General features: G+C 34.2%; 2 long non-coding RNA genes across 10 annotated transcripts in view; one reads left to right on the top strand and one right to left on the bottom strand.

The window, feature by feature from the left end:
• LOC102153067 overlaps nt 1-9,327 on the top strand; it is a 71,035-nt gene extending 61,708 nt beyond the window's left edge. Inside the window, exon 6 of the long non-coding RNA XR_005368488.1 lies at nt 6,598-9,327. This is a non-coding gene — a long non-coding RNA (uncharacterized LOC102153067). The remainder of the gene's footprint in view (nt 1-6,597) is intronic.
• Nucleotides 1-12,028, bottom strand: part of LOC119863982 — a 191,556-nt gene that overhangs the window by 61,630 nt on the left and 117,898 nt on the right. The gene's annotated exons all lie outside the window — the stretch shown is intronic.

Below are 12,028 nucleotides of genomic sequence, written 5' to 3'. Positions count from 1 at the left end.
ATGTAACCAAGATTTTGTTTGATATCATGTGATGTCAGAAAGGCAGCCAGGACTTAAATTAAGGTCTCTTGATTCAACATCTCTTGAGTTGTTTTTATCCAAAATTATCCTTATCATCAAACCAGAGTTCTGTATACTCTGTTGACAACAGACTGTGCCTCAAATCAAATGCTATCTTGGTAATAGGCTTAATTTTAATAGACTATATACAGCTTTAGGACAAAGACTGCATCCTAGTCAGATGGAAGCAGTACCCCGAAGATAGAGTGAAGCAATTAGATCAATAAAAAATATTAAGTAATGGAATGAAAGGAGAAAAAATTTCTGACATTAAGAAAAAAATATCTCTGTCATAAAATGACTATTGAATTTCATGTTTGGACACTGAGTTTTTTTTTTAATTTTTTTATTTATTTATGATAGTCACAGAGAGAGAGAGAGAGAGAGAGAGGCAGAGACACAGGCAGAGGGAGAAGCAGGCTCCATGCACCGGGAGTCCGATGTGGGATTCGATCCTGGGTCTCCAGGATCGCACCCTGGGCCAAAGGCAGGCGCCAAACCGCTGCGCCACCCAGGGATCCCTGGACACTGAGTTTGAGAGAGATGACTACATTATAAAGGAGCTTTTTCAAAGACAAAAGTACTCAGAAACAGAAGCTGACCAAAGCCAGGAGGAAACTCCCCTCCAAAGAGAGCTGGAAGGGCAGCCCGGGTGGTTCAGCAGTTTAGCACCGCCTTCAGCCCAGGGTCTGATCCTGGAGACCCGGGATCAAGTCGCACGTCAGGCTCCTTGCATGGAGCCTGCTTCTCCCTCTGTCTGTGTCTCTGCCTCTTTCTCTCTCTCTCTCATGAATAAATAAATAAAACCTTAAAAAAAAAAAAAAGAGAGAGAGAGAGAGCGAGAGCTGGCCAAGTCCAGAGGGGACAGATCTCAAAATTCTGACAAGTCCAAAGGGAGGGCTGTATAGAAAGTATTTGTGAAAAACTTTAGAGAAAACACACATTGATGAAAGACAGAAAAGAAGGAAGAAAGAAGAAAGGAAGGAAGAAAAGAAAGAAAGAAGGAAGTAAGGAAGAAAGAAAAAAAGAAAGAAAGGCCTAAGTTGAAGAACTATCCATTCTATGCATATAGGACCACATAACGGAGTCTACTTTAATGCCTGCTTTATAGAATTAACCATAGCAATTAGTAGTGAAGTGATTGTCTTGAAAATAATTCAGTCTCATTTTAATTCTGTAAGCAAGTGTAACCTGGGTTCATAGCCACAGATCCACTAACTTTAATAATTTCAATTAGTGTATTGAAGAAAACATGATTTTTTCATTCATTCACTATTCTCAGTTGTTTCACTTCCATATCTCTCTGCTCCACCATAAATATGTTCAATTTGCTGCTAGTCACTTTCTGGAATCATATAAACTGCAGAGAGAAGCCCAGCACATTGTCCACAATTCCATTCACTATCCTAAAGTGAGATTGAACGCAAAAGAGAGTTGTCGTCCAATGTAAGACTTCTTACAGACACAGGAATAAATATAATGAGAAAGACAAAAAATAATATCAGTCTTCAGTGTTCTTAAATTTCAGTTCATCATAGAGAATTACTTACTAGCTCTCCTCCAGCCCCCTTTGCTCCTATCATGCTACCATTGCATTAAGACCAAATCTTTCAGACTGTTTTCTTCCCATCGAATCTCCTCTCTGCACACCATCTACACTCATAGAAAAAAAAATTTGCTCCTAATGAACATAGCTTCTCTGATTATGCAGAGCAACTTAACTCTTCACTTTTCATGTCTCTATATTCTATTCTTGTCTTGGCTTTGCTACTTTTTGCAAACCCAAAATACTCTTTATCTGTTTTTTTTTTTCCCCAAAAAGGGACAATATTCTCTTTAAGATGTATTTGATTGTGTCTCCATAGACCTATTTATTCAAACTGCCAGTGGCTTTTATCTGTTCTCCAAAATATTAAAATTCTCCCAAGTAATACATGTATATATCCTAAAAATATAAATATAATAAATGTTTGTAATGAAAAGTAGCAGTTACCTAATTCATGCTTCCCCTTCCTGTATCACTTTCATGAAGTAAAATTTTCTAAATACATTATTTCATTTTTAAAAATTCTAGTTATTACCTCCTTTACTTTAAATATTAATATTAAAAATCAAGTAATAATTTAATACATTATCAACTGATGACCACACAATAAAGACAAAGATTTACTCATAAAAACCTACCCCTGTTTCTAGTTTTATCTCAGTTATTTTTATTATTTTATTTTCTCAATTGGTTCATCTTTCTATCATAAATTTAGTTGCATAACCTTGTAAATATTATCTATTGTGCTTGTGTCTCAAAACCATTTGCTGTCTTTCCCCCTTCTCTCTGACTACTGAGTGTTACTCATTTCTTTTGGGATATTCATTTCATAAGGAAAAATATAAAAGAACATGGAGAGAACAACCAAAAAAAAGACAAATTATTGGCTTCAGATTTCATCATAACCAAGACTAAAACTATTGCTTTTAACTGGCGAGAGCTGTGCTTTGGAATTCAAATGTGCAAATGTTAAAGGAAACAGTAGACAGACTATGCAAAAACAGAATAAAAAGTGTCAGACATCCTTGCCCTTCTTTGGGTAAGGGAAGAGATTCAACACTGACCAGAAAGTTTCAACACATACTTAAACCAGAGACCATAAACTCCCAGAGCATGAACAAGATTTGTTTTGCCTACAGAAGGAAGTGGAGAAGAAGAAAGAGAATGAGAAAGAGATAAGGGAGGAGAGGAGAAGAGGAGGAGGAAGAAAGAATTTGCAGGTCACAGATTATAATTATACCATACTCTAATCTGATTTACCCTAACATTGCAAAGTTAGCACCTGTGCTCTCTTGCATCTGACACCACCAACTCCAACCATTCATATTTCCACAACTTTAGACAGCATCTTTTCATTATACCCCATATTAGAAATAGTAAGCTTCTAAGTTTCTCTACACCTCGTCTTTCCCCTTCAACTTTTCAACATGTCTGCTGAAAATCAACTTTTACACTATCAAAGTTAAACAATCTAATTTCTGTTCCATGACACTGTCTTTTCTGTTTAGTCCATAACTTAAATAAGTAGGTTGAAAAAAATCAACAAATAATAGCAATGGCTACAAATAGATTTTGGTATACAATCAGTAAGTTAATATTTAGTTCCTTTACAAGAGGTCTAATAGCAGGATTCTCAAGCAAATCAAAGGAGAATGATTCTAATATATAAATGAAACCTAAATATTAGAATGTATAGGTGAAATCTAATATATAGATTTTTCTATACTTCGTATTTTTTTTCAAATTTTGCACTATTTTAGTTCAATTTACTTAACATTTGGACCATAAATTTCTATAAGTTTTTATTGTTTTCCCCAGAGCATCTGATTTCATTATCACTTTTATGATTTTTGTTTGGGAAATAATTTATCTTCATCACTATGTCAGTCCTATCAGGAACTTTTTAATTAATTTATCAATTACTTATAATCTACTTTATTCTTATTTTTTTAATTGTGTTAAAGGACATGTAACATGAAATCTACCCTCTTAACAAAATTTTAAGTGTAATGTATAGTATTGCTAACTACATGCACATTGTTGTACAGCAGATCTCTAGAGCTTTTTCATCTTGTATGATGCAACTTTATATCCCTTGAACAGGAGCCTTCCATTCATTCCTCCCTCCAGCCTCTGGTGACCACCATTCTTCTTCTGGCTTCTGTGAGTTTGACTATTTTAGATATCTCATATAAATAGAATTATTCAGTATTTGTCCTTCTGTGACTGACTGGCATATTTCATTTAGCATAATGTCAAAAGATTTTTATTCAGGTTGTTGCTTATGACAATATTTCCTTCTTTTTAAAAGCTGAATACTATTCCATTATTATGCATAAGCCAATTTTTCTTTATCTTTTCACCCATGGATGGACACTGAGGTTGTTTTCAAACACTAGTTATTGTAAATAATGTGATGAACATGGAAATGCAAATATATATTTGAGAGTCTGCTTTTAATTCTTTTGGATAAATATACAGAAGTAGGATTTCTGGATTATATGCTGGTTCTATTTTTAATTTTTTGAAGAACCTCCAGAGTGTTTTGGGTAGAAACGGCACTATTTTATATTCATACCAACAGAGTGCAGGGATCCAATTTCTCCATATCTACACCAACAATTATTATTTTCTGGGTTTTGTTTTTGTTTTATATTGGCCATCCTAACAGGTGTGAAGTGGTATCTCATATTGATTTTGATTTGCATTGTCCTCATGATTAGTGATAGCATCTTTTCATATACCTGTTGACTATCCATACGCCTTCTTTAGAGAAAAATCTATTCAAGTCTTTTGGCTATTTTTAAATTGGATTATTTGCTTTTTTGCTGTTAAGTTGTAGAAGTTCCTTATATATTTTGGAAATTAACCCACTCTGAGACATATGGTTTGCAAACATTGTCTCGCATTCTTTAGGTGCCTTTTGATTCTATTGTTATCTCCTGCACAGAAGTTTTTTTAGTTTGATGTAGTCCCATTTGTCTATTTTGCTATTATTTCCTGTGCTTTTGGAGTCATATCCAAGAAATCATCGTTGAAATTAATGTTATAAAGTTTTTCTCTTTTAGGAGTGTTCTCTTTTAAAAGTGTTCTTTTAAAAAGTCTCTTTTAAAAGTGTTCTTTTAGGAGCTTTATAGTTTTAGATATTACATTTGAGTTTTTAATTCATCCTGAATTTACTTTTGTGTATGACTTGAGATAAAAGTCCAATTTTACTCTTTTGCAAGTGGTTAACCAGTTTTATTAGCACCATTTGTTGAAAAGATTATCTTTTCCCCATTGTGTAGTGTTGGCACTTTTGTTGAAGATCATTTCACTATAAATGTGTGGATTTATTGTTGTGTTCTATATTCTGTTCCATTGTTCTATATGTCTGTCCTTATGCCAGGACTATACTCCTGATTACTAAAGCTTTACAGCATGTTTTGAAGTCAGGAAATGTGAAGCCTCTGGCTTTATTATTCTTTCTCAAGATTGACTATTTAGAATACTTTCTAGTTCTATATGAATTTCAGGGTTTTGTTTTCTATTTCTGAAAGAAAATGTCATTGGGATTTTGATGAGATTGTATTGAATCAGTACATTGCTTTGGGAAAGTAGACATTTTAAACAATAGTACATCTTTCAAAACATGAACACAAATGCCTTTCCATTTACTTGTGTCTTCCTTAATCTCTGCAATGTTTCATTGTTTTTAATGTACAAGTCTTTTGCATCATTGTGTAAGTTTATTCCTAAGTTATTCTTTTTGATGTTATCGTAAATGGGAATTTTTAAATTTAATTTTCAGATTGTTTTTAGTGTATAGAAACGTGACTAAGCTCTATATGTTCATAATTATCCTGCAAATTTGTGGAATTTTACTAGTTCAAACATTTTTATGCAGAATCTTTAGTCCATGTAATCTACAGAGATGATTTTACTTCTCCTTTTCTGATTTTGATAACTTTCATTTATTTTTCTTGCCTAATTGCTCTAGTTAGGATTTCTAGTACTGTGTTGAGCAAATGAGAAAAGGGTGGGCATTCTTGCTTTGCTCTGATCTTAGAGAAAATATTTCATTCTTTTACCACTGAGTATAATGTTACTTATGAGCTCTTCATGTAAGGCCTTGATTTTTTTAGCTAATTTTCTTTTATTATTCTTTTTTTTAGTGTTTTTTATCATGAAAGTGTATCGAATTTTATTAAATGCTTTTTATTTATTGAGATAATTAGAGATTTTAATCCTTTATTATGTTAATGTAATGCATCCCACTGATTGATTATTGAATGATTTTAGCATCTCAGGGATAAATCCTACTTAGTCACGATATATGATCTTTTTAACGTGCTACTGAATTCCATTTGCTAGTATTGTGCTGAAAATTTCTGTACTTACATTCATCAGAGATATTGGCCCATATTTTTCTTTTCTTGGTATGTTTTCTGCCTGGCTTTAGTATCAGGGTAATGTTCTCACCATTTTATTTGGAGATTGTCTTTTGGATTCCCTCTGCCATACACTGTTCAGTTCTTGGCTACTGCACCTCATTCCTATACTCAGCTGTGTTTTTGAGAACTCCTCATCTGGCCTTATTATGGTTTTGGAAAGATTTACAGTATGAATCATCTAAGGTCACAGATGATAAAGCTAGCTTTCGAACCCTGGGCTTCTGACTTTCACAGGAAAGGTGTACTACATAGGTAGGCGGTCACTCCTCTATCCTGCAGTTGAAACTTCTACAAAACTCCTAAAAATTTCTCTAATAGTAGATATTTACCACTTGTTATAATGATTTGTGTGGTAGGGAGCCTCTAAATGTTTCACATAATCTCTGCCTCCTGCTATTCATGTTTCCTTCCCTTTAAACATGGGCTAGATATAGTTAATATGAATATAATGCAAAAGTGATAGTATTTCACTACTGAAATTAGGTTACAAAAAGACTCTAGATTCTATCTTCTCTCCCTCACTCTCTCTTTCTCTCTCTCCCTCTCACTCTCTCATAGGAAGCAAACTGCTATGCTGTGAACTTTCCCTTGGAGAGGCCCACATGGCAAAGAATTAAGGAAGGTCTCTGGCCAACATCCAGTGAAGAACTGAAACCAAGAGGGACTAAATCTTGAGTTGCTTGGACTACTACATGCCTGAGCTTGGAAGCAGATCTTCCTCCAGTCAAGACTTGAGATGAGACTGCAGTCTCAGCTGACACCTTGATTGTAGCATGTAAGAGACCTTGAGTCAGACGGAACTAGTCATGCTGCACCTGAACTCCTGACCCACAGAAACTCTGAGATAATAGATATTTATTATTTTAAGCATCTCAGTTTTGGGCCAATTTATCACAGAGCAGTACATACCTAATACCATTTGTAAGAATAAAATTGTAAAGAAATGTTGAGAATGTACAGTAATGTTTTGAAATAAAGTATAGCACAGACAAATAATCTTAAGAACTTCTTCCCTCTTACTCTAAAGTCAATCCTAAAAGGAAAATATTTATAGACTTAAAATATAAAACTTGTGGGAATTAAAATTTTAAGTACAGTGTATATTCAAAATATCTGTCTACAAACTTATCAGACTTATTATCCCTCTGTTTTTCAATGTTGGCAATACAATATGTATGGCTTTGTATATGTTCTATTAAGTATAAAGTAAATACAGCAAATACTCTTAGGAATAAAATAAAGTAACCAAAGTGTCCGTTGATATAGTTCAAGATTAAATCATTGTAGCATATAATTTAAGAATATTAAATTTAACATTCAGAAAAGGGGATAAAAATTGCTCAGAAAGAAATTGAGCTATTTGTCATCCTTTGGGAAAAAGAGATTTGTAGTGCCTTAGTACTTATGAGAAATGTTTGAGATAAGTATGTAAGTTCCTATTCAAAAGTCATTTGATAATCTATTTTTAGTTTGGAACTAAGGAAACATTAAACAAAATTATCTTATATAACAAATATTAAAATGTAAACTGATTTTTGTTTCTTACAGAATTTAGTAAACAGTTGAACTCAACAATGTAAAAGAAAAGCTTGGTCTCCAGCGAACATATATCTGTATAACTGCACGACAACATGGTATCCTTGGCTTATCAAATTTTGTTTCCAAGTTTTTATGACTGAAGAAAAGAACAATTGCTCATATTACCTCTCTCTACATATATCTATATAGTCTGTGTAGACTACAAATTGTTGAGTAGGTTTTAAAATCCTTTATGGTAGTTTATATAATAAAAAGCATAAAATGATTTAAACACTAAACTAGGGAATTTCAGCATTCTTTGCAGGCAAATTCTCTTTCCTAAATAACGTATCTTACCTACCATTTCCAGAAGGCTGTGTTGACCTTGATCTTAATAACCAAAACTTCCTTGGTCAGAGTGAGACATTTGGCCCAAATTAGGCCAATCAGATTTCTCTATAAGGGATTTTAAACTGTAGTATCCTATGTGTCATCATCAAATAGTGCTGGGCACTGGGGCTTGATAAAATACAGAGCTAGAGGCTACATCAGAAACAGGGCAGCATAGGTTGGCAAAGAGAAGGTAAACTGATGAGATAATAGAATGAGACAGAGAAGGAGGTTTGTCTGCCAAACACTATTCATTGGTGGGATTGTATATGTGTATGTCCCTTCCTGCGGTCCCCTATGGATAAAGTACACTCTCACATCCTTCCATTGCCACCCACAGGCATTCTCCTCATCTTTGCAAAAAGTTCCCATTAATTAATCATGCTGATCATCTTCTTCTCATTCTCCTTAGAATTTGTATTTCCAGATAACTCCCAAGTATCTAGAGTACTGAGCAACGGGGTTATTTTTCTTTGTGTTGATTGATTTCTTTTTCTTCTAATGCTGTCCCTGAACTTTAAATAGTGAGTCTTGGGGTAAGTAACTTTATTAGTTCTCTTTTGGGTAGGATACTGTTGTGATGCACATCCTTGGTAGGGCTCAGCTCCTCTCTGCCCACAGACTAGACAGGAATCACCATTGTGGAGGTAAGACATTGAGAAAGATGTCAGGAAAGAGAAAGGTCACAAAGTCATTATTTAACTGTCACGTTCTCATTGAGGACTTTCTGACTAACTTGTGTAAAATTTCAAACTTCACCCATCCAACCCTCCAACACACACATATTTTCTATCCCCACTCCATTCCTCATTTTTCTCCTGAGTATACATCCCTTAGTTGCTTATTTCATACTTTGTTATGTTGTTTATTTTATGTCTCTCCTATTAAAATGTAAGTCTTATGAGAGCAAGAATTTTTCCTCCATTTCATTGATACGTATACCCAAACCCTAGAAGCAAAATCAGCTACTTAGTTAATGGGGCCAAGTGTGAAATGAAAAATGCAGTGTCCCATGATAAGAAATTATTAAGAATCTTAAGACAGTTACAGCAGAGCATTAAATCAAGTGCAGGGCCCTGAGTAATTGCAGAGGTTGCAAGCTATGAAACTGGCCCTGTCTAGAACTTCCTTTATAAAGCACCAACATATTGTAAATTAATATTCCAGTAGGCAAGACTTTGTTCCATTTACTTTTTACATAGCCTGTGAGGACAACCAGCACGTTAGCATATCCCACGATACTCAAGTGTCCCTATGACAAAAGATGAACCAATGAACATCTAGAGAGTTTTCTGTAAGACCTCCCCACATTTTAGCATTTAAAAGAACCGTCATGTAATTTCTCTCACATGTAAAACCCACAGGTACACAGAAAATAAAAATATATTCTAGAAGACAACAAAAATGGTCTCAGATGAAATAATGGCTGCAAAAAAAATCAGAATTTATTCATATGTTTTAAAAATTCTATAACTGAACAAAAATATCTTTAATGAAATTAAATCATTCTTAAATTAATAACAAAAAGTTAAAATATCTAAAGCAAATAATTCATTGTGCATTTTTATAATATAATATGATATAAAAACATCCATCTTTTATAGGAGAACAGGGTTTTGTTTCCTTTTATTTCTCATAGTTATTAAATAATATGAATAATGTTTCTGAGTCAGTTCTTAATTTTAAGCACAGCATCAAGTATACTCTAATATTTTATTTTAATTCCAGGATATAATAAAATTCTTATTTTCAAAAGCATATTATAGCAAAGATAATAACACAAATCTAATGTTTTAACTCTTATATGGCAACTGCCAAAATATTTACTTATTTAATCTTGGAAAGTTTACCTCATAATTTTGCTTGGAAATTTACAATTGTCATTAATCACATTTACTTTAAAATCATTCTAATTTTCTTTCTTGTTTTATTAAAATCTGGGTATTTTGCTTTTTATTTATTTATTTATTTTTATTTATATATTTTTAAAGAAGACAGTGCGAGCAAGTAGGGGGGCAGAGGGAAAGGGAGAGAGAGAATCTTAAGCAGACTCGAGCCCATGACTCTGAGATCATGACCTGAACCAAAATTAAGACACTTAACAGACTAGGCTACCCAGGTTTCCCTAAAGTCTATGTTTTTTTATTAAAAGCTTTTCTTTTTCAGTCACATATCCACGTGTAGTATGAACCTCTAATGCCAACACACATGGAATAATGCCTCCTCCAAAAGTTAGTTTTTTTTATTTTTTTAAGATTTTATTTATTTATTCATAGAGACACAGAGAGAGAGAGAGAGAGAGAGAGGGAGAGAGAGGCAGAGACACAGACGGAGAAGCAGGCACCATGCAGAGAGCCTGAGGTGGGACTCGATCCAGGATCTCCAGGATCATGCCCTGGGCTGCAGGCGGTGCTAAACCGCTGCACTACCGGGGCTGCCCTCCTCCAAAAGTTAGAAGTACAAACCCAAATCTAAAATAAAAACTATAGGTCAGCATATTGTATAATATGTTGGCTATGTACCAAAGCATAATTTAACCATAATTTTTAATTTTTTTAACCATACTTAGTTCACACTGTGGGTGACTTCTCATAAGATACTTTGACCATTTACAAAAGACATACAATATCAACACATAAGTATGTTTAATATTTTTCTATATATTAAGGATTTCTTTCATATCATGCTATTAACATTTCAAAAACACAATGAAAGAAATGTCAGCCTAGAGTAAACCTCAAACGGATAGCACAACATAATGTAAAATGAATAGAATTTACAGTTAGGCAGAACTTTGTGCTAAGAAACTTTAATTTGGTTCCTAGAATATTGTGGACTTCACTTAAAAACAAGAAAATAGCAGCATCCAGCTTTACATTGTGGGGACAAAATAGTTGCTTAATAAATATTAGTTTTTTCCTTTCCACCTCCCCACCCTACGTCTCCTCTTTGGGGATGGCATCAATTAGAACTCTTGGTTGCAAGTGAAAGCAAATACAACCAACTTACTTAGGCTAAAAGGGAATTTATTGGCTCACATAAAAGAACAAGACTGGATTCAGGGCCCAGAAAATATAATTAGGAGTTGGTTTTTCTCCATCTCTTTACTCTGCCTTCTGTCACATTGGCTTCAGCATCACGCATCACATGGTAGCAAGAGGTTGCCTGAAGCTCCAGCCCCAACATTCTCTGAGGTTTCAGGCCTAACAGAAGAGAGTGAACATCTCTTTCCTAGGAGTTTCCAAGTACGTTTATTTTAGCTCTGATTAGATTTGATGCGCAAGACTTGACCAATTACTGTAGCTAAAAGGATGGATATTCATGGTGGGTCCAAGATAGCTGTGTTCCACCTCAGGAATGCTGTGTGTGTGTGTGTGTGTATGACCTAATTCCTTAAATGGAATTCAGATTATAGTTCCCAGGAAAAAACGGTAAATAGCTCTGGAGTTCTGGGCAGTAAAAAGAGCAGATATCCACTATAGATCCTCTTCAATTCAGAGTCATGGATGCTTCAAGGATAAATCTTCCCTACCTATTAACAACAATGATGTCCCTAAAATCTTCTGTCTAGTTGCCTCAGAATCTCGATGAGATCTCACCTTGTCAGTTCTTTAAAATCTCTTTTCTTCTTCTATTTTAGTTTTCACTCTTTAGACTCAGTTCTAGTTTGTTTTTTTTGATCGACCCCAATACTCTCCTCCATCAAATCTTTGCTACAGTTTAGTATTTGTGTCTTCTCTCAGTTCTCAAAGCATCTGGACATCCTAGCATGCATTATACTGCATTATATCAATTACCTTGTTAGTTGCATATCTCTCCTCTGTACTGGGTCCTCATTGTCTAGCAGGAAAATTGCCACAGAATAATCACTTAATACATATTTTCCAAAGCAATAAATGAATGCATCAAATTATCAGTGAATGAGTACACTGGTATCACAGAAGAGACCTCCAAAATGTGATCCTCTTAGTTTCTGTTGCAAGTTTCACTGTTAGATAAGTAAAGGTACAAATTTCAGTCATTTTTATACTCCAGGTCATTTCCCTTCAGTGTAAATATCTAGAATGTTCTTATAGAGTTA

Source organism: Canis lupus, chromosome 13 (genome assembly GCF_011100685.1).
Source record: "Canis lupus familiaris isolate Mischka breed German Shepherd chromosome 13, alternate assembly UU_Cfam_GSD_1.0, whole genome shotgun sequence".
Classification (NCBI taxonomy): Eukaryota; Metazoa; Chordata; class Mammalia; order Carnivora; family Canidae; genus Canis; species Canis lupus.
Note: the sequence above shows the minus strand (reverse complement) of the source record. Positions and strands in the feature narration are given on the sequence as shown.